At 40.8% G+C, this 23,714-nt stretch overlaps 2 long non-coding RNA genes across 2 annotated transcripts in view; both read left to right on the top strand.

Annotated features, from left to right (window-relative positions):
• Nucleotides 1-23,714, top strand: part of LOC143636325 (uncharacterized) — a 256,311-nt gene that overhangs the window by 8,913 nt on the left and 223,684 nt on the right. The gene's annotated exons all lie outside the window — the stretch shown is intronic.
• On the top strand, nucleotides 1,756-10,299 carry LOC143636323 (uncharacterized). Its single transcript, XR_013154218.1, has 2 exons — nucleotides 1,756-8,072; nucleotides 8,159-10,299. It is a non-coding gene; the product is annotated as an uncharacterized LOC143636323 (long non-coding RNA).

Here is a 23,714-nt window from a genome sequence, read left to right as displayed (position 1 = left end):
TTCATCTAGTGAGGAATCATCTCCCCTCGAAGGAATCTATTCGACTGATGCTAATAAGGCTGTGGACTCGATTGCAGGTCTTACTCGTCTACGCGCTGCAACTGCTCAAGCAACCAGCCATGGGGATGCTGAGACCATTGTTACAGAAACTGAAGGTCCAGGACCTGATGATGCTACTGTTGAAGGTGATCGTCCGGCTGCAGACGCGGACACTTCTAAAGTAGCGGGGAAACGAAATGTTATAATAGATTTCTGTAACATGGAACCTATCCTCACTGATGATCTTAGGAAATCCCCTCCTCATTATACTTATCAGTTTAAAGATCAAGGGGGGACAAGTATGTTTCCTTATACTTCTCCGCGCCCTCAGGAGGAAGATCCTACTCCTCATCAACCAAATTGGTCTTTACGTCGGGACTCTACGTTCCGTGACGTGGACATTTGTTTTGAGTTTCTGGGAGAGTGTCTTCCGCCTGCTGAAAGGGAGAGGCGCCGCCACAGTGTTCGTTAGGAACTGCTGAATTCCCACTCCTATTATCTGGAAAATTCTTTGTCTACCTCCCAAGAAATAACTCGGGATTGGTTGGCCATGAATAAGGATTGGGATGAGCTGGCAGCCTCCGCAGCTGATGCTAAAAAGGAAGGCCTTAAGGCCACCAAAGAAGCTCAGGAGGCTCGCCAAGCTCTAGAGGCGGAGAAGGTTGCTCGTTCCGCAGCCGAAGAAGCTAAGGCTGTCCTTCATGGGCAGCTAGAAGATCAGGCCAAATTGATTGAGGCCTTACGAGTAGAGTTCGCGGCCAAGGATAAGCGCTTTTCTGATCTGAATGCCAAAAATCGTGATCAGGCCTTAGAATGTGGTAGGCATAAGATGGAGCTTATCCGGGCCGAGGTGGACAAGAAATGGTTATTGGCTGAAGCCATTCCAAAGGTATTTATCGTATTCTATTCATAAGTAAACTGTGTGTTTGTAGAAGTACTAATAAATGATTTTTTCAACAGGTCATAGCCAATGTTCGGGCTAGTGACGAGCTTGGGAATTGTGTTGATGTCCTCCTCAAAGCCTCGAAGCAAGTTGGTCGCCAATTGGGCTTCAAGGAAGGCTATGAGTTTGGCTCCACTTCCAAGCTTCCTGAGGAATATGTCTTAGCTGGGGTGGATACTGTTGGCATCTTAAAGCAAAAATCAAAGGAATTTGATTCTTTGAAATTTTCGCTAACAGAACAGATATCCAGTATGGCGAGACAAGGAGGATAGCATTCCGCAGTTAAGGGCTCTTCTTCACCTTGATGAGGTGATTAATGAGGAAGAAGAGGAAGAAGACGCGGATGCGGAGGGAGATAATGCGGAGCAAGAAGATGCCGCAGCGTAGACTAGATTTTTCTTTTTTTTTTCAATTTTCTCTTGTAACCCCATTTGTGTATATAAAGGAGTTTTGTTTTTGTATCCGGTACACTTTTTTATCTTTATTGTAATATAAGTGTTTTTGTCGGATCTTCTTTGTATGCCAATAAAGGGTTATATTACAAGTCTCAAATGACTTAAACAAAAATTTTCATAACAAAGGCATAAGCCAAATTACAAGGAAAGAAATTACAAAGTCCTTGATGTCTAGCTTGACTCGCAGGCCAAAAGACAAATTATTAAATGTAACATTTCCTTAGTTGAGCCCCATTCCAGGTTCTGGGGATCTCCGTCCCGTCCAACCGTTCAAGTTTATAGGCAACCTTAGATAAGACTTTCTGAATCTTGTAAGGTCCTTCCTGTTAGGCCACGAAATTTTACTGAAGATCTTATATCCTTAATTATATTGAGGATATTATATCCTGGATATATTTGACAGTTTATGCAGGATTAATGATCTCTAGTATATTATGTTTACTAATAATTGCTTTTAAGTATGGTGTTGTGTTAAGACAGGTACATCAAGTTAAAGACATATTAGCATCAATTATCCTTATGCAGCTTCTTACAGCAAGATTATGGGTAATGGATCCTAACTGACTATGGCTAGATAGAAGTGAACCATCTAGAAGATTGAAGTTCAAATAATATCAACGGCCATAGGACTTATTCTTCCGACTATTACGCTGCTGAACGACTAGACGCACGTGGTCAAAGATCATAGAACGGCTAAATGGAAGACTTCCGGATAGATAGGAAATATTGTTGTATTCATTTCTTATTTATACCGAGTATTGATCGACTAGGAAACACACATGTATACACACACACTCTAAAGCAGATACTATTATTCTCTCTACTCACTAGCTAATCATTGTAATCTCGATCACATACTCACCACCAATTGTAACACCCTTTTTGTTAACAATAAACTTTGACGGTGATAGTTTTCACCGTCCGGGGGTTTTTTGTGCCGGAGATTAAGATAATCATACACTCGACGACCAAAGGTTATCCCTTTGATCATTGAGTAAGATATTTCGGCCAAATATTATATTGCTAATCCTTGACCGTAGTCATTTTTATCAAAGATTGCCTTGATAAGTTTTGACCCAAAAGTGAGACTATCTTGATTAAGGGCTTTTTCCCTCGTCACTAAATCATTGTGTTCATCTACGATTCGATTACGCACTAGCTAATATCACTTCAGCACCTTACCTCACATAACTGATTTGGATACTTGATCTTTAGCTGATTTTTGTCCAAAACAATTTGGCGCCCACCGTGGGGCAATTGGTGCTAAAATCCATATTATTCCTATCCATTTCCGATTTTTCCTACCCATATCACTATCAATGGCCTCTCAATCAACTTCTGCTTCATCAACCATGCCCTCGACAGTTCCCGTTTCCTCGAGAACCATGCCACCATTGCCTCCGCCAATCACACGGGCGCAGAGGACTACTACTTCTGGAAGCAAAGCTCCAACCCCGATCTTCCAGAGCTCGAGGACCACTGTTACTACTCTGGTAGTTAATACTAACAATGATGTTTTAGCTATGTTTTCGCAGGTTGGGGCATACATGGAGCAACAGAACAAGACTAACCAGAGAATCCTTTACGAGATAGAGGATCTCAAGAAGAGTAAGAGGCCAACGGAAGATGTCACTCCCCTGGTGCCCAGGATGCTAGACTTTGCCAGTCCAGGATCTCAAGTTCAGTCAACACAGGGATCCTCAATGTTTCAACCAGGATCTTCCATCCTACAACCAGGATCAATGGGACAGTCGACTCAAGGATCCTCAATGTTCCAGCCAGGATCTTCTATTCTGCAGATGAGGTCCATGGGACAATCAGCCCAAGGATCATCAATGCTTCAACCAGGATTCTCTATCCTTCAACCGAGTCTAACCAATCAACAGGCCCAAGGATCCTCACATTTTCAGTCAGGATCCCAAATTCCTCAGCAAGGATCCTTAGGTCTGCAAGCTCCGGGATCTTCGCAACTCTAACAAACTTCATCGACGATGCTCTCGAATTCGGCTGGATGGTACGCCGCAAACCCCCATGCTTATCAGCCTCCGGCGTCCTTCCCTTCGGATCAAGGCTCTTCCGGAATGCAACATATACATTCTTCTGAAGTCCACGTCGGAGATATAATCCCCATGCAGACCACAGCTTCTGGTGGACCAACGCCTGTAGCAGACGCTTCTTACATCAGCCACTCTTCTGGAATGCTGACGTTCACGCAACAAAGAGGTAACTTGTATGATCCTATATCCTTAGATGCTAACCGTGGTTCCATGCAGGATGCAGGTATCAACCAAGCCATGGCTAAGGAACTACAGAAACTCAGGGATATGATATCCAGCGTACCAGGGGTGATCCGTCATATTCCTGAGATACCAGAAGGAAGCCACAAACTGTCCAGATTTGCTCCACCAATCTGTGACACGGAGATCCCAAAACGCTTTCGAACCCCCAACATGAAAGTGTACGATGGTACCACTGATCCTGAAGAGCATGTAGCCCAACACATGGAAAGAATGGGGATCAATCCAATTCCCGATAGACTCAAGGAGGCTTGTCTGTGCAAGGGTTTCGGATCCACACTAACAGAATCTGCATTAAAATGGCTGCTAAGTCTTCCTCCCTTTTCTGTTATTTCTTTCTCACATTTAGTTAACTTGTTCAACAGCCAATTTTCTTGTAGTAGGAAATTTGAGAAGTTAACTAGTGACTTATATTGAGTTGTCCAACCCAATGATGAATCCCTTAGGGATTTTATCACGAGGTTTGGCAGGGAGACCCTATAAATCCCTAATCTTGACATGGCCACGGCAGTAAAAGCCTTCAAGATGGGACTAAATAGGGGCTCCCCCTTTTATGATGATCTTGTGATGACTCCATGCAGGACTTAAGATGAAGTCAGGAACAGGGCACTCAGATTTATAAGACTAGAGGATGATAAAAGGATCTGGGAAAGATTGGGTACTTCAACAAAATAGGAGTCACCCGGTAAGAAATCAAGGATCCAGGATCTTGAAGAAGCCCCTTAGAAAGCAGCAGCACCACCACCAGATGTGCACGTGATCAACTTAGTCTCCAGAGGCGCAGATATATTTCGAAGTTCCTCTCCGACAGCAGAGGATCTTCTTCGTTCAAGAAGATAATAAGAGTATCCAGGATCCTCACCACGACGGTTTGATTATTACTTTATTAATAGCTAACCATTATGTACGTAGGATCCTAGTTGACTGTGGTAGCTCGGTCAATATCATCCAACATGATGTACTTCAGAAGATTAACATACCAGATTCAGACATCATCCCAAGAACATCGGTGCTAGTTGGTTTTAGTGGAGAAACCAAGAAAACATTGGGGGACATCAACCTCCTGATATACATCGAAGGGTTGAATACTTATCATAGGTTTTGTGTAATTGATAACCTTTCTTGTTGCAATGTTATTTTAGGCAGGCCTTGGCTACATGGAATGAAAGCAGTGGCTTCTACATACCATCAGTGCATCAAGCTTCTCACCCCTCGGGGAGTAGTAAGGATAGACGGTGATCAAGTGGAAGCTAAGAATTACTATTCCTCGTCAATGAAGCCGACAACCAAGCAGACTGTGGCAAAGCAACCACAGCAACATCCTAGGGACGTTCTGGAAGCTCGGGAGAAAGATGTTAATGAAGTATCCTTGGATCCCAAGGATCCGGACATAAACGTGTTCTTAGGATCCAGTATCCCCAGCGAGATTGAGGAGGATTTGGTATCCTTCTTAGGGCGAAGAAAATCTACCTTTGCCTTCAAACATTCAGACATGACAGGTATCTCTAAGGAGGTAATTACTCATAAGTCAGGCCTTGATTTATCTATTAAATCCATCCATCAAAAGCGAAGAAAATTCGCTCCTGAGAGGAACACGATCATACAAGAAGAATTTGAAAAACTTCTTAACGCCAGTATGATCAGAGAGGTTAAGTATCCTCCATGGTTAGCTAATGTGGTTGTTGTTTCTAAAAAGAATAGAAAGTGGAGGGTGTGTGTCGATTTTGTTGATTTAAACAAGGCATGCCCCAAGGATCCTTTCCCGTTACCACATATAGATTCCATGGTGGATGTAACGGCAGGACATGAAATGCTTACCTTTATGGATGCTTCCTCTGGATTTCAACAAATTCAGATGGAACCATCTGATCAAGAGGATACCACATTCATGACCCTTGCCGGCATATATTGTTATATTGCTATGCTGTTCGGACTAAGACATGACAGGGGCAACACACCAAATATTAGTCAATATAATGTTCAAGGATCAACTAGATAAAACCATGGAAGTCTGAATGGACTCAAAAGCATGATGATACGCTGAAGGCTCTTAAGGATTATCTATCCTCAGCACTAGCTTTGATGGAGCCAATTTATGGTGAGCCGTTGTCTCTATATTTAGCCGTTTCAGGTAATGCAGTCAGTGCTGTTCTGGCCAAGGATCATGAAGGTCCGCAACATCCGGTATCTTATGTAAGTAAAAGCCTCTTAGACGCAGAGGTCAGGTATTCCCACATTGAGAAATTAATTCATGCTTTGATTATTGCCTCAACCAAGTTGAGACATTATTTTTAAACACCATACTATCATTTAGAGAACTAACTATTCTGTTAAGGATGTGCTTAGAAAGATAGAGTTGTCAGGAAGGATGGCCAAGTGGGTTGTGAAGTTGAGTGCATATGACATTCAGTATGAGCCTAGAACAGCCATTAAGTCACGAGAGCTTGCAGACTTTGTGGCTGATTTCAGTAGCGACATGCAGAAGAAAGCTGATTTGGAAGTTCAGCAACTAGAAGAAACAAAGGATCCTTGGACACTCTTCACAGATGGAGCATCCAACGTAAGAGGAACAGGATTGGGTATCCAACTGAAATCGCCACAGGGGGACATAATACCCCAGTCCATAGCATGTGAGTTTCAAGCCACCAACAATGAGGCTGAGTATGAAGCACTTATTTCAGGTTTACTTCTAGCCAAACAAATGAGGATCAAGTATCTTCAAGTTCATATAGATTCTTTACTAATAACTAACCACTTTAATGGTTCATACACTGTAAAAGGTGAGAATATGGTCAAATATTTAGAAATTGTGAAGGAATTAGCAAAATCCTTCGAGTTGTTTAGTATCTTACAGGTACCAAGAGAAGAGAATGTTGGGACAGATGCCTTAGCAAACTTAGCATCGTCCTTGAAAATTCAAGATGACACAAATATACCTATCATCCACATATTGTCTCCGGTGATAGAGGGACAAGAAGCGATGGAAGTAACCACGAATTGTTATCAAGAATTGAAGGATCCTTCATCCTCTACAAAAGGAAAATCTTGGATCCTTCCAATCAGGAAATTCCTCCAAGATGGAGAAATCCCTACAGGGGAAAATCCTAAAGCCTTCAGATTAAAGATATCATAATTCATTATCTTAAAAGATATTGTATATAGAAAATCTTTTGCAGGTCCCTATTTGAAATGCATCAAGGATCCTGAGATACGAGAAATACTCCAAGATTTTCACGAAGGCGATTATGGCAGCCACACAGGTGGAAAAGCATTATTTTCCAGGATACTTAAGATCGGATACTTCTGGCCGAAAATGAAGAAGGATGCAATGGTGTATGCAAAGAAATGTGATGCTTGTCAAACGCATGCAAACATCCTTCATCAGCCAGCTGAACCTATGTATCTTATATCCTCTTCATGGCCTTTCATGAAGTGGGCATTGACATTGTAGGCAAGCTACCAAAGGCACCAGGCGGAAAGGTCTTTATGCTTGATATAACTGACTACTTCTCCAAATAGATCGAAGCAGAAGCATTCGTGCAAGTCAGAGAAAAAGAAGTTATATCCTTTATTAAACGAAATATTATAACTAGATTTGGTGTTCTTGCTGAAATTGTTTGTGACAATGGTTCCCAGTTTATCGGGAATAGAACCACTAACTTTTGTGACAGTTGGGGCATCAAGATGATTATTTCCACTCCGGTTCATCTTCAAGCCAATGGTCAAGCGGAATCAAGCAACAAGATTATCATCAACAACTTGAAGAAGAATCTAGGATCCAAGAATGGCAAGTGGGCTGAGGAACTTCCTAACGTTCTTTTGGCAAATAGAACAACACCTAAGAATGCAACAGGTCAAACATCCTTCTCATTGGTGTTTGGGTCAGAAGCTGTAATCCCTACAGAAATGGTGGTTCCTACTACTAGAACAAGCATCCGTGATCCTGAGGCCAATAATGAAATCCTTCTCCAAGATCTAGATACTGTTGATGAGCTCAGAGACCTAGCTAAGATCAGAATGGCAGCATATCAACAAAGGGTAGCTGGGGCATACAACAAAAATATAAGGATCAGAAGATTCCAAGAAGGAGATCTGGTATTGAGAAAAGCCTTCCAAAATACAACCAACCCGGCAGATGGAAAGCTAGCACCCAAGTGGGAAGGTCCTTATCTGATCGAGTCAGAAGCAGGGAAGGGGGCATATCATTTGCTCACCATGGAAGCCAACAGGTTACCAAGAGCATGGAATGCTATCCATCTCAAGAAGTACTTTTTCTAATCAGGATCAAGTATCCTAAAAGGATCGAGTATCCTAAAAGGGTCAAGGATCCTAAAATTGGTAATATATATCTGATCACTTATTCTTTTCAATTTCTTATTATTAACTCAAGGATAATATATTCTTAACGTTTTATGTTTTCCAAGTTTTTAAGTAACAATGCAGATTTCAATAAAAGGTTCAATGTCTTAGAGGTTGGCCACCTCTTCTTCACGCTTAAGGTATATCGCTATTTTCCTTGGCCTAGCCCACGATCGGGTATGACCCCCGATGGTCATACCCTCTAAGGTTTAAAGGTTTTCACCTTTCTTATAAATAGAGTTTCTACACTCTCGCCTGGAGCGCACGTTATCCAACGTATAGTTCGGGGCAGCGGGACCAGTACACTTTTAGTGGCTGACAATTTCGTTGTCTCCGGCAATATGGAGGATCCTACGATTTATGGTAGACGTACCATTACCTAAGGTTTAAGGGGTTTTCACCTCTTTTCAAGGGCCTTGTCGCCAGTTTAATCCTAAGGTTTAAGGGGTTTTCACCTCTTCTCAAGGGCCTTGTCGCCAGATTTGTTCTAAGGCTTAAGGGGTTTTCACCTCTTCTCAAGGGCCTTGTCGCCAGATTTGTTCTAAGGCTTAAGGGGTTTTCACCTCTTCTCAAGGGCCTTGTCGCCAGATTTGTTCTAAGGCTTAAGGGGTTTTCACCTCTTCTTAAGGGCCTAGTCGCCAGTTTAATTTCGGGCTAGTCCCCAGTTTAATTTTGGGCTTATCCCCAGTTGCACGGGCTAGTCCCCAGTTTAATTTTGGGCTTGTACCCAGCTTAACAGGTTTAACCCCAATTGATTACATGAATTATTTGCAACAGAATTCCTAAGCTTACACTGAAGGTTGAAATAAAAGATCCTGAATCCTGAGGATAGTTTATGACAAATCACAAATGTATAATGCTACGGGTAACTTGTGTTTATACAAGCCCTCTGGTATGATCTTTCTTATTTGATTTGAATTTGATATTTATATATCTTCGGATGATCCTATTAAGAAAACTGATTTTTATAGAGCTAACTTATATCATCAAACGTTTTTTGAATAATTTATTCTAGAAAGATCACTTTACATCATATTGTTATCAAATTTTAAAATCTAAAGTTTATCTAACAAAGATTGAATTAATTCTAAGATAAACAACAAACGAGTAGCCAAATGATTTATATTAGTTAAAAGTCAATAAGTCTTAAAGACTTATCCAAAATTTTTAACCTTGATTTCACCATGCGAAAGGATGGACTATCCAACTGGGTTAAAATTTAGTTACTAATTGTTCTTAATGTGCAGGAAGTTAAAAGACAGGGGCAACAAAGGTTTCATCCCCACAAACAGAGGATCCCTCCACCTTTGTCACCTCCTGCATATTGTCTTATGGATCATAAATCCTTCATCCTAATTATCTATCGCCTGTTACAAACCATGAGAATTGTTCAGTAAACATCAACACAAAACAAATAAAATGTGGGCTCGGGCCTTGTCTTTAATATCCTTCATTGCCCACTTACGCTGCATCTTCAACCGCAGCTCCATCTTCTCCCTTGCTAGCTTCACCCACATCCTTTACTCCACTAACACCAACATCAGTGTTTTCGACCATCTCCACATCTGCATCTCCTTCACCCCCGCATAGCTCGGCCAAATCCTGCCTCCACTTCACTATCTCCCAAGAAGACTTGTCAAAGGATAGATCATTGGCCTCGGCGAACATTTTTATTCTGGCCTCAAGGATTGACCTAGCTGCCCATGCCTTTGACTCCTCTGCGGCTCGGTTTATCTCATCTTGCAGCTGAACGGCCAAAGCAGCGGCGTGCGCTTTGATTTCTCGCTTCTCCTTGGTCATCTTTGACAAGGCATTCTCCTTGACGGCAGTAGTGATTCTCAAGACAGTAAGGGTCTTTGCATGTTCGGCAACGGTCCTCTCATAGTGGCAGCGAGTAGATTCCACAGCCTGGGGAAAAGAATTTAGATAAGTTCGTATTGAAAAACAGAGAAAATCAAAGTAAACAAGAATAAAGGATCCTTACAGATGCCAGTTGGTCAAAAATTTGCCTTTCTGTGCCAATGGGTTCCTCGGTATCCAGGTTTTTCTTTCTCTTGATCCCCGATTTGGCTCGGGCAGACATTGATTGAGTTTCCAAGATTGGATTTGATGTCGGGGTCTTCCTTTGGGTCAGCATACTGTCGATATCTTTGAGGGAGAACTTGGAGGCGAAGCTTCTTGTTTTCGGAGCACCTACAAATAACAAGAGACAGATAAGTTTACGATTATTAATATTCATTACATGAGAGCAATATATATGTATATTTAAAAATTTATCTTACTTGACATAGCTGATTCTTGATCTGATTTTTGAAAGGCTTCAATCTGTTTTGCTTGAAAGGTTCTGATTGCAGGATGAAGTGACAAAAACCTCTTTACTCTCTCTTCGACCCCTGGAAGATCAATCAGCAATTCCCATTTCTCAACTGCACAAAACGATAAGGGTTGTTATTAGGGAAAGTTATAATATTTTGCTTGTGCACGGATCCCATATCCTACCCTTAGGTACCCACTGTTTCGGCAGATTGTGCCCACCAGGGATAGAATTTCGTTTCACAAAGAAAAATTGATGTTTCCAAAAGGTGCCATTAAGAGTAACATCAGAAATGGGAATCGCTTGATGAGGTTTGGATTTAAAGACAAATCGCTTGGAACCATGTGTGAAAAGGTTATACAACGACGCCAGTTCGGCCAAACCAAACTCTATTCCTTCTTCAACGGTGAGTCCTTCAATGGTGTGAAGTACTCTCCGAAGCATAGGCATCGCCTGAACGTAGAAGATTCACGCCAAGCTGAAGAATTTCTGGGTAAAGGTAGGAAACAGAAATTTGTAACCAATGAGGAAAGGATATGCTGGAAAACAAATCCAGTTTTTTGAGATGCAGTCACTAAGAGCCATGGGATCAAAATGGCGAAAAATTGTGTCTGCCGGAAAACACGATCGGATTCTGTCAATGTTAGAATCTGAGAACTTGCAGCTTTCACAGAGAAGCGTTTGGAGAAGATTTTGAGAGTAAAGTTCGTCAGGATCAGAATAGATAAGAGAAGAAGAAGAAGAAGATAGAGAAACAGACGACATTTTTAATGAAGAACTGTAAGGATGAAGATAAGGATCTACCTGTGAAACGCTTGAGGATATGATTATAAAAATGATTATAATCGGAACTTAAGTAGGCGGTGTGTAATTATGTTTACGAATATCAACCGTCTGGCATAACTGTCCCATCGTGCGCAGTTTTTGCAGGGATTCGAAATTCAAAATGACAGCTATATTCCACTGTCACCCGCCATTTTGGGGGCAATTGTTAGGCCACGAAATTTTACTAAATATCTTATATCCTTAATTATATTGAGGATATTATATCCTGGATATATTTGACAGTTTATGCAGGATTAATGATCTCTAGTATTTTATGTTTACTAATAATTGCTTTTAAGTATGGTGTTGTGTTAAGACAGGTACATCAAGTTAAAGACATATTAGCATCAATTATCCTTATGCAGCTTCTTACAGCAAGATTATGGGTAATGGATCCTAACTGAATATGGCTTGATAGAAGTGAACCATCTAGAAGTTGAAGTTCAAATAATATCAACGGCCATAGGACTTATTCTTCCGACTATTACGCTGCTGAACGACTAGACGCACGTGGTCAAAGATCGTGGAACGGCTAAATGGAAGACTTCCGGATAGATAGGAAATATTTTTGTATTCATTTCTTATTTATACCGTGTATTGATCGACTAGGAAACACACATGTATACACACACACTCTAGAGCAGATACTATTATTCTCTCTACTCACTAGCTAATCATTGTAATCTCGATCACATACTCACCACCAATTGTAACACCCTTTTTGTTATCAATAAACTTTGACGGTGATAGTTTTCACCGTCCGGGGGTTTTTTGTGCCGGAGATTAAGATAATCATACACTCGACGACCAAAGGTTATCCCGTTGATCATTGAGTAAGATACTTCGGCCAAAGATTATATTGCTAATCCTTGACCGTAGTCATTTTTATCAACGATTGCCTTGATAAGTTTTGACCCAAAAGTGAGACTATCTTGATTAAGGGCTTTTTCCATCGTCACTAAATCATTGTGTTCATCTACGATTCGATTACGCGCTAGCTAATATCACTTCAGCACCTTACCTCACATAACTGATTTGGATACTTGATCCTTAGCTGATTTTTGTCCAAAACACTTCCCATGTCGGAGCTAGCTTGCCCGGAGGCTTCATTGTTGCGGAAGACAAAATCTCCCGCATCAAATTCACATCTTTGGATCCGAGAGTTATAATATTTTTCCAACTGGCGTTTATAGTTATGCTCTCGGATTGATGCCAATTCCCTCCTTTCCTCCAGGAGGTTAAGGTTCATCCGGAGTTCCTGATCGTTATCTTTTAGATCATGAGGACTCTGGCGGATGGGATTCCGATTTCGGCTGGAATCATGGCCTCGGTGCCTTAAGTTAGCTGAAGGGGGTTTCAGAATTGCTAGAATTCTTATGCGTGCGGAAAGCCCATAGCACATGGGGCAGTTCATCGACCCAACCCGTCCTTTTAGTGCCCAACCTAGCTTTGATTCCTTCTTTAATTGTCCGGTTGGTTCTTTCCACCTGACCATTCGCTTGCGGGTGGGCTACAGAGGTGAATGTCTGAGAAATGTGTAATTCTTTTAACCATTCTTGTAACCCACTGTCCGCAAATTGCGTCTCGTTGTCACTAACGAGTTCTAGGGGGAGACCAAATCGGCATATAATGAATTCTCATAAGAATTTTTTAACACTTGCTGCCGTTATAGAGGCTACTGGTTTGGACTCCACCCATTTTGTAAAGTAGTCGATGGCTACTATTAAAAATTTAATCCGTCCAGAGGCTTCTGGGAAAGGTCCCATTATATCAATTGCCCACTTCTGGAACGGCCAAGCCGAAGTGACAGGATATAACTCATTCTTTGGCCGTAATGTATTGGGGGCGTGGCGTTAACATGAGTCACACTTCCGGATTTCATGTACGGCGTCCGCATGCATCCCCGGCCAGTAATACCCGGCGTTCATCACTTTTGCCACGACCATTCGTGGACCAGCATGGAGACCACAAATCCTTTCGTGAACTTCCCTGATCAGATAATTCGCATCCTCGGCATCCACACATCGCAGTAGTGGTCCACGGAAGGAGCGGCGATATAAGACACCATCGATCACCTGGTAATTCAGAGCTTTGTGTTTGATCTTTCTGGCTGCCGATTTCCTTTCTGGGAGTGCTCCGGACGACAAATATGCGACAATAGGTGTCATCCAGGACTCGACTCCTGTTTGAATTACTAACACTTGGTGTTGTGGGACAGATGGGCGATCTAATATCTCGATGCGGATGTCTTTGGCAAAATGTTCGAAGTTTGTCAAGGCCAATTTGCTAAGAGCATCCGCCGATTTGTTTTCACTTCTCTTGATATGAATGGCTTTGCATGAAGAGAACTGGAGCATTAAATCCTTCGCCTGTGACACATATGAAGCCATGATGTCGTTTTTTGCCTCATATGTGCCATTGATCTGTCCCGCGATCAACATGGAGTCCACTCGGGCTTCCAAATGCTTAACCCCTAATTTTTTGGCTATCCGTAGACCCGCCAAGAAAGCTTCGTATTCTGCCTCATTATTGGTGCTCTTGAAATCTAGTTTTATGGCATACGTGAACTCATGGCCCTCAGGATTGACCAACATGAGGCCTGCACCACATCCTTCGCTGCTTGAGGCTCTGTCCGTGAATAAAGACCAAACTTGTCCTAATTCCGAAGGCACATGGGGTTGTTTCTCGTTCAAACATTCCTTCTCTTTGTGATGCGGGACTTCTGTCACGAAGTCCGCCAGCACTTGCCCTTTGATTGACGATCTAGGTTTATACTCTATTGCGTATTCACCTAACTCGATAGCCCATTTGGCCAATCGTCCTGACAATTCGGGCTTGCTGAGAACGTTTTTGAGCTTGTATCCGGTTAATACATTGATGGGGTGCCCTTGAAAGTATCTGCGGAGGCATCGGGCAGCATAGACTAGTGCCAAAACAAGTTTTTCGAGCATGGAATACCTTGTTTCCGGGTCCGATAGTGTTCTGCTGACGTAGTAGATTGGTGTTTGAACGTTCCTACGATCTGTCAGAAGGACGGCCCCAATGGCAATGTCTGAAGCTGATATATACATTCATAAAGGTTCCTCCGCAGATGGTGCTGTCAATGTGGGCAACTCCATCAAGCATTTTTGACTTCCACGAAAGCTTGTTCTGCTTCCGTAGTCCAATTGAAATGTGCTTTTTTAAGACAGTTTCTCAAAGTTAAGATGAATGGATGGGACTTGGCTGCATGATTTGCCAGAAAACGATTCAAGGCAACCAAACGTCCGTTCAATGTCTGAACTTCCTTGAGGGAGGATGGGGAAGGCATGCGGGCTATCGCTTGGACTTTATCTGGGTTAGCTTTAAAGCCCTCATCCGTAACAATTACCCCTAGGAATTTTCCTTCTTCCATTCCGAAAGAACATTTGGCTGGATTCAGCTTCATGTTGATACTTTTCAAGGTTTTGAACGTTTTTTCAATGTCTCTCAACATTTGGTCTTCCTCGGCACTTTTGATTACCAGGTCGTCCATATAGACTTCTAAATTTCGACCCATTTGACTTTTGAACGCGATGTCCATCAACCGCTGATACGTGGCTCCCGCATTCTTAATCCGAAAGGCATCATTTTGTAACAATAAGTGCCTTGATCGGTACGAAATGCTGTTTTGTCCTCATCACCCGCTGCCATGCGGATCTGGTGGTAACCTTTGTAGGCGTCCAGAAAACATTTGAACTTGAATGGTGCCACGGTATCGACTTTGAGATCTATTTCTGGAAGGGGGTAACAATCTTTAAGACATGCTTTATTTAGGTCTTTGAAGTCTATGCACATCCGCCAAGTTCCGTTACTTTTTGGAACGATCACTGGATTAGCGACCCAAGTTTGGTAACGAATCGGGCGAATGATCCCGGCTTGCAGGAGATCTTGGACTTGTTCGTTCATTGCCTTTGTTTGTTCTGGTCCCATCTTGCGTTGTTTCTGTACTATGGGTGTAAACAACGAGTTTACCCTCAACTTGTGTTCCGGAATGTTCCGCGGGACGCCAGTCATGTCCGCGGGCTGCCATGCGAACACATCGATATTTTTTGATAATAACTGTTTTAAGAACGTCCGGACTATCTCGGAGATAGTGGGTCCTATTGTTACAGTTTGATCGGGAAACTTCGTGTTCAAAATCCATTTTTCCGGTTCAGTCCTCGGGGACTGTTTCGGAATCTTGCTTGGTTTTGAATTCTCAGTTGCGAGGCAATGTCGATTAACGTGAATTATTGCGACGCCAGTACAAGTTGGGACTCCCACTGCACCATGTGTTGTGGACGGATGGGCGTTGAAGTCGCCAATTGCTTCACGTCCAAGGATAATGCCATGCCTTGATGTTGCTGGTAATACCAAGAATTCAACTTCTTCAGTTCTTGAATGAATCCCGTCACTGAGGGTGACTGGAAACGAAATTACACCTCGAGGATGCATTACTTCTCCTCCGAACCTGGATACCGGAGCATGGACGGGTTTCAATCTTTCTTTGTCTTCCTCATCTAACTGGTCAAAACATTGTTCGTACATAATGTCCGACGTACTTCCGGTATCAAAGAAAACATAGTGGGAACGGTAGTGTCCGAAAAGAGCTGTGATAATCAGAGGGTTTTTATTACTCGGACCTCCTTTGATTCTCGGGAAAATGACTGGTTCATTTTTCCACTCTTCATCGTCGGATTCCTTCCTCTTCTTTCCCGTGGGGAATTCACCTTGTATCATGTGGACGTTTAGGTCTTTGATTGGTTTCTTACTTGGGCCTTGAATGTCCCGCATAGGAGCTTTACCATTGTCAGGTTTTCCACCCTTCACTAGATGTTTCAGTTTTCCGGATTTCACAGCTGCCTCAATTTCACTTTTTAATGACCTACACTCGTTCGTATTGTGACCGATGTCATCGTGATACGAACAGTGTTTCGTGGAATCCAAAAATGATCTCCTCGTTAGTGGTTGTGGTTTCCGAAAACTTATGTTCTCTGTGGTAAGAATCTCGGAAGGGGTTTTTGACAAAGGAGTCCAACTGCTAGGACCCCGGCTTGCTGGTCCTGCTTTGTTCTTGTTGCCTATGAGAAATCTTGCATCGAATTGTCTTGACACTTCTGCACTTGGCTGAAGTCTCGACCAAATAGGGCCTTTCGCCTGTCTATTAGGTCTCGGGTTTTGAAATTCGACTTTAAACTTTTGCTTCGGATTGCCATTTCGGAGTGTTTTTTCAGTGTTGGCGTATACTTTTGTTGCGGTCATCAGATCGTCCCATTCTTTAGGCATACCATCTCTGCCAGTGATTGTTCAGACCAAGTCGTCACACTTGACATTCTTGCGGAAGGCACAGCGGAGCATATCTTTGCTTATTCCACCGATGTTCAGACTTTCATCATTGAACCTGGTGATGAAATCCTCTATGGATTCATTTTCACGGCGGACAACGTCCAAAATTTCCGATTGATCTCGTGTATGCTTTTTCTGTTGGCTGAAATGCTGAGCAAATTTCTTTACCAAATCGTCCCAACTGGAAAATTCTCCGTCGGGTAGTTTTTCGAACCATTCTCTTGCTGCCCCTGTTAATGTCAACGCGAACATGTGACACCAATAGGGGAGCGTCCACCCGCTAACACCTCCTACTGCAATGAAGTTCTGGAGATGATCACTTGGATCAGTCATACCATTGTACTTTCCTAGTGATGTAGGTATTTTGATGTAAACGGGGAGTGATGCTGTAGCTATTTTTGCAATGAACTTTGATTTTTCGGCAAAGGCTGCCGGACGGTATGGTTTAGTGAAATCTTGCTTGGCGTTGCTGTGATATTCGATATGGCAGACTACTTCCTGCGGACGACTGCTTCTCACCCGGGAGCTCATCAGACTATCGCCTGTGTAAAAACTTCTATCACCAAATTGATAGGTGGGATCAAAGCTGTCAAATTCTTCCAAGTAGGACGGTATTCGCATATTGATGCGGGGAAGAGGGCGCAGTCTCGGAAGTTCACCAAACTCTGGTTCCTCTTGTTGGCTGTGGTGAGTATGGCTCCCTCTCGCCGTTGGCGGGGGAGAAGGGGATTCCTCATAATCCAGGGCACGAGCACGAAGCCTTTCGTCTCGTTTCCTTCGTTCATATTCAGCCACCAGACTTTTTTGTTGTGCTTGGAACCACTCCTCGGGAGTCAATCCTCCTCTGGACCTAGAGTTATGTCGGTGAGGTCCTGCCATATCAGAGTCGCCAGAATCGTTTTCCGGATCCGACGCTGACTGGCGTCATCGAATTTCTTCTGAGATTCGTTTCAGATTGCCCAAATTTGAACCTTCCAGTGCCGATTCCCGAGCAGTATCGGTGGGCGGAACACCGGTTGGTGGCGTAACATTTTCAAAGGTAAAACCCCCAGGTGTCACATCAGTAAATCGTAACCCTGGAGCTGTGATACGTTCAAGATTACGACCGCTTGGAGTCGTGATTCTTGCAAAAACACTGAGACCCTGGGGTACGTCAGTGTTAGTTACACGAGAATCAGGTGTAGGAGTTCCCGTCGGCCCTTCAGGAAGTTTACTCATATCTAACGAACCAAAAACCAACGAAAACAAATGCTGTTCTAACAGTAAACACGGATGGCGCCAATGAAGAAACACGGATCCGCTCCCCAGGTATGGGTCCTGGATCCGATGAGTCCACAGGGTATTATATGATAATTACAACCACGATATGAGTACAACGTCCCAAAGTCCAGTGACTAGAACCTGCAAAACAGACACCGTGAGTCTCGTTACAGGAAAGACAAGAGGGGGGAGTCTTCCTGTAACCACCCTCCGGTGTGAGAATCAGTATCGTTCGTAATGAAGAAAGTACTGAAGTACAAAGACTAAGCGTAGTCCGAATATGAGAGAGTGAATGAATACCTCATACCGTTTGACAAGGTATTTATAGCCGAAGGATAGTGGAAGATGATTGGGGCAGCTGTCCTCTTCTAGAAGATCTTTGGTAACTGCCTGGACACGTGTCCATTTTTGATAGGTTGAGCTATACGTCCCATGTGCATGGGTATAACAACCTGGACACGTGTCGCCCAATGATAGGACGAATCGTACCATGTCCATGTGCACGGTTATAACAACCTGGACAGGTGTCCTTCGTTCATTGGTTAGTATATCACGTATTCTCCAAGTAAAGGTTATGAACCTTCTTCTAGATGGTACTTGAGCGATGACAGCTGTCCACTGGCATTGTCTTCCGGATGTCCTAGGCGGACAGACGTTCAGTCCTGCAGACGACTTTTGAGGATGCCAGGATGCTTCCGCGTGTAATATGAGGACGTTCTTCCTCACTTATGATATGCGGGTGGCCCATATGTCCCGCGGGTATCCCCTTTATGGCCCGCGGGTAGTACTTAAGGGTATTTGAGTCTTTTTGGAACCCTACCTCTACAATTACTAACTTTTTCGATTTCAAAAAGTTTTAAAATAAACGAAAGTGATGGAACTGCAAGGTTTATCGGCCTTTGTTAAAACAAAATGATGAAAAAAAATTTCGTTCATATGTAACCTTCACATGCATAAATCATGTATACGTTATATTAGCTACAAATGCGTATATATACATTTAAAACTTTCAAAATAATATGAAGAAATTAGTTTGATAGCTTTTATGTAAATAATCATAGGTAATTTTATGCTAAAAGTAGAATCTTAAACAAATACGAACCACTACAGTGTTATGTAATGATCCTCATTGTATATGCGTAGGATAGAAGATAACAAATCCACAAACACTTACATATACACATACACACACAGACTACACATATATATAAGAAGGGATTATTAGAAAATTTAAAAGATTTGAGAAACTCACTTTTCAACAACACTCTTTTATTATTTATTTTTTCATTAATTTTATTTTTGTTAATCATTGTTAAACAGAGCTAAAAAAATCTATACCTAGCCAGTTAGCAAGATTCATAAATGTAATTTTGCGAGCTACATACATGTAAAACCCGTGAGCTACATATATATTTTTGTAATTTAATTAACAATAGTATCCTTGTAATTAAAAGAAATAAAAAAAAATTTAATTGGTTAGTAGTAGTTTTCTCATTACTTTGTGGTTTCTTATGAACTATCTCTACAATCTACACGCATATTTTGTAAGAGAAATAAATAATGATTTGTTTTTTTCAACACCATCTGTTTTAGTATATTTTGATTTTTGCCTATATATATAATGCATTTTCAATCATAATTGCTCAAAACTCCTGAATGAAACATGGAAAAGTCATATCCCTAACTTCCTCATACAAAGAGAGATCAAAACTATCTATACTACACATGGTCTATGTGTATATAAAAGGTCCAGTGTTCCCTTTTATATGTTTAATGGTAAGTCTTGTGAAACAATTGTTAAGATTTAGAAAGAATAACAGGTAAAAAAACATTGTTACTTGAGCATGGGCCTCTTTTATGGGCTTAGGTCTCATTGGCCACTGTATATTTGATACTTGTATAAACTAATTGGATCAAGAATTTCATATTTGAAGATGACGGAGCACCGGAGTAGAGGTGCATAAATCGGGTTTTTTCTAATACTTGGGTTTGGGTATAGAACTGGTTTCAGGTATGATCAGGTATTGAGAGAAATCGGGTAGGGTATTGAGGAGAAAAACTCAACCCTATGTACCCGGTTAGGGTATGATCGAGTTCGGGTATTAGAACCGGGTACGACCGGGTATTAATACCCGGTTTTGAATTTGTAATTTTGTATAAATGTTTTATATTGTTAAACTTTTAATTTGCTTTGTAATTTATAAAAATAATTAAACTAAATTACAAAAACCATAATTCCACTTAATTACAAATTATTTACTTAGTAATATGCATTTTACAAAAAGTTAAACATAAAAGTTGTGAAGTAAACATAAAAAATATACTATAAAAACTCATGTATTATTTCGGGTATTAGAAAATTGGTATCGGGTATCGGGTATAACCGGGTATGGGTATAGGGTATGACCAGGTCTGGGTTTTTACGGGTATAAATCGGGTACGGTTCCGGGTACGGGTATTGACCTCAAAATACATACCCTATCCATACCCTATGGGTAGGGTCGGTTTCGGTTTCGGGTATAGAATATCCGGGTATAAAAAAACCCGGTTCCGGGTATTTTTTTCGTGTCCAATTCCGGGTACGGGAATTTTGTGCACCTCTGCACTAGAGTACTGGACCTCCATACATTACACATCGATATAGTCATATAGAGGTGTAAAAAACCGGGTTATGGGCCAAACCGGTTTGGGTTCTGAACTGGTCAAGTTTGGTCAACGCATGGTCAATATTGGGTTGGCTCAAACCGGTTTGGTTTAGAAGTAAATTAGAACCGATCAAACCGGTTTATAAATCGGTCAACTGCTAAAAAAACCAGTTTGAGCTCAAAACAACCGATCAAACCGGTTTATAAATAGGTCAACTGCTAAAAAACCATAAAAAAACACGTTGATAGAAGTTAAGTCCTAAACATTTTTCAAACCTCACATCTCTTTTCACTTATCTCCAAACCCAAAAGTTAAAAGAAGAAAAGACTACACTTAAATTATCTCCGAATATATTTAATATGGGGATTGTTTTCTAGTCGTGGTCCGTGGGTCATAAGGATTGATAACTAGAATTAAACTGCTACACATATATATTTTATTTCTTTTGTGTCATTTCGTTTTCACTAATTCTGGTTCCGATATTTATAGTCAATTAATTTGTAGCAGAACCTTTTGCAACAAGAGAATTCATTTATATATTGTATTTAATGCATATGGCTTCCATTATATACTATGTATGTATGTATGTATGTATGCATACATCAGCCATGCATGCATGTATATATGTATGTAAATATAGATGCAGAAATTGTCTTATAGATTTATTTAATGTGTATGGCTTCGATTACATACATACATACATGTAGATATTTTAAAGTTTTACTTATAGAATTTATATCTAACTATTCAACTATGTTATAGGAGGTCTTTATATTGCGATTAATCAGTTTGAAGTTTAATATGTTCCAAGGATCATCGTTGACGTATTACTACCACTACAATCGTCGCATACATTACCCCAATACCATTACCACAACCGTCGTTACCACAACTACCTACGTTGTTGTAACCAGTCACATCCCTCATAGTTGGAATTGTTGCTACAATCATCTTTACATCCTGCCACCACGTACGTTGGCTACCATAACCTTTGCCTCACCAGTCAACACATAGTCCAATATGCTGAGTTAATGTGAATTCTAATCAAACTAAGACAGGATTTTCTCACTCAAATTTATTTTCAAGCAACCTAAGTTCAAAATAATATATCATTTCAAAAAGGTTTAACCTCAAACAATTATAACAAAATGACAGGTAAGTGTACAACAATTTACGCTACAAGACAGCAACCCTCTTTTAAATAGCAAACCTCAAAAGAACGGATTCAAATAACTTTAGTAATGTGTAAGTCGATTCAATGAATATAAAGCAAGGTCCAATTAATATGCTTTTCTCCATATAAAACTAAGCATCACCCTCGTGTAATAGAGTAACAGTGGTCCATTATAAGAACTTCGTGTAGTCCTTCTATCAAATTTAATAGGATGACAACACTTTCGTACCACATTTTACCAATGGTGGGGAGGGTGTTTTTAACGGCTAAATGTTACATTTTACAGGGAATGAACTTGGCCTATTGTTTTACACCATAATCACCTTATCACCCCCACTAAAATGGGAATGACAATGGCGGGTGTATCTAAGACCATCCTCTATGGAGGGGGGCTTCGAAGCCCAACCAATAATGTCCAGCTATGACTTAATGCCCCAAGGACGCCCATTTATATATATATATATATATATATATGAGAGATTTCAATTAAGAACCCCTTTGAGTTTTAAAAACTCGAAAGAACTCAGTGTAACGATTTTTTTTCGAATTTTTTTTTACACATGCGTAATATATGTAAGTTACATACACGTAAAAAAATTACAGAATTTTTTACGCACCGAGTCGACTTTTTACACATGTGTAACGGACGTAAAAGTTAGTATAACCACTTACATATTTATTCTCTCTCCTACTTTGACTTTTTTGCCATATTTAATCTCAACCACATATTTCAATCCATATAATTAAATATGTGGTCTAGAATTGAGTTCTTAAGTTCTTAAAACTCAACATGGTTCTCAAAATATCCCTCCCCATATATATATATATGTGTGTGTGTGTGTGTGTGTGTGTGTGTGTGTGAGATGGAGAGAGTTGTTGAAGAGGGGGCACTTAATTTCTTCTTCTGCGCCGGCCGTTTTAACCATGGGCATCACCGCGCCCCACCACCAAGGACGCCCCTTGGTGGTGTTCAGCGCTCAACGACGGCCGCCTTCATCTCCTTAGGCGCCCCATAACGACCTGTCTTAGGACAAATTTGAAAATTTGATACATCTATTTTTCTTACAGATTTTATAATGTTAAAAAGTAGTGTTTTTACAATATAATTCAAAGTACGTGAGAACTATACAACTGTGTAATCATCATTGAATAATGGGCCAAAAAACGTATTCTCAATAACATATACCTTTTTCTTGAAATTTTATTCCTATATATCAAGTATTTTAAGACACAAATTCTGAAAGTATTAAAAATACATGTTAAATTTTGGTAATAACATATGAGAATAGAGATTATAAATATAAGAGTCAATTACACCAATACGACCCTTGGTATCATGAAATTTTAGTACTTGTTAGATATGAAAATTTATGGTTGTCTCTATTGTTCATGCAACACTCAGGTGGGATGTACGTGTGGTTTAGACGCGTAGTTTCAGGTGGGATGTATTACTAATCATTTTACCCTTTTGTTTAAATCAATATACTCAAGTAGATATATGCGTTCACATGTATGTTTTAATATTTGATTAATCACTACAATCAAACTACGCAAAACATGTATAACTTTTTTATGAAAAGATCGTGTTTTCAATATCGCTAAATCAAGAAAGATAAGCCATGCCATTCTTCCAAATGGGAGGATTTTTAATATGGCCTTCTAGGGACCAGGGACCATATTCAAGCATATGCTTAATCATATTTGATACAACAACAAACCCAGTATATTTCACAAATAACAAAACTATTGGTAGGGTTTAAGAATCGTACAACGTAGACAAGCCGACTTTACCTTTATCCATGAAGATAGAGAGACTAATTCTAGAGAGACCCTTGTCTCAAAAAACTCGCAACAAAAGGATTTATAAAAAACATGAGGTGCGTATGTATGTGGTGAAAGACTGCATGGTAAAAATAGATAGATTTACCATAAGAAACAACATGTAACATAGATACTAGGAGATACTAACACTCAAAATCCACATAACGTATGAGGTAGTTGAATGGACAAAGTAAGGTAGTGTTTGGTATGTAAGAATAAAGGACGGAATGGAATA

The sequence above is a fragment of the Bidens hawaiensis genome, unplaced genomic scaffold (assembly GCF_021521415.1).
Source record: "Bidens hawaiensis isolate Kalapana, Puna unplaced genomic scaffold, B.hawaiensis_p1.1 tig00007859_1, whole genome shotgun sequence".
NCBI lineage: Eukaryota > Viridiplantae > Streptophyta > Magnoliopsida > Asterales > Asteraceae > Bidens > Bidens hawaiensis.
The sequence above is the reverse complement of the archived record's forward strand: the minus strand, read 5'-3'. Positions and strand labels throughout refer to the sequence as shown.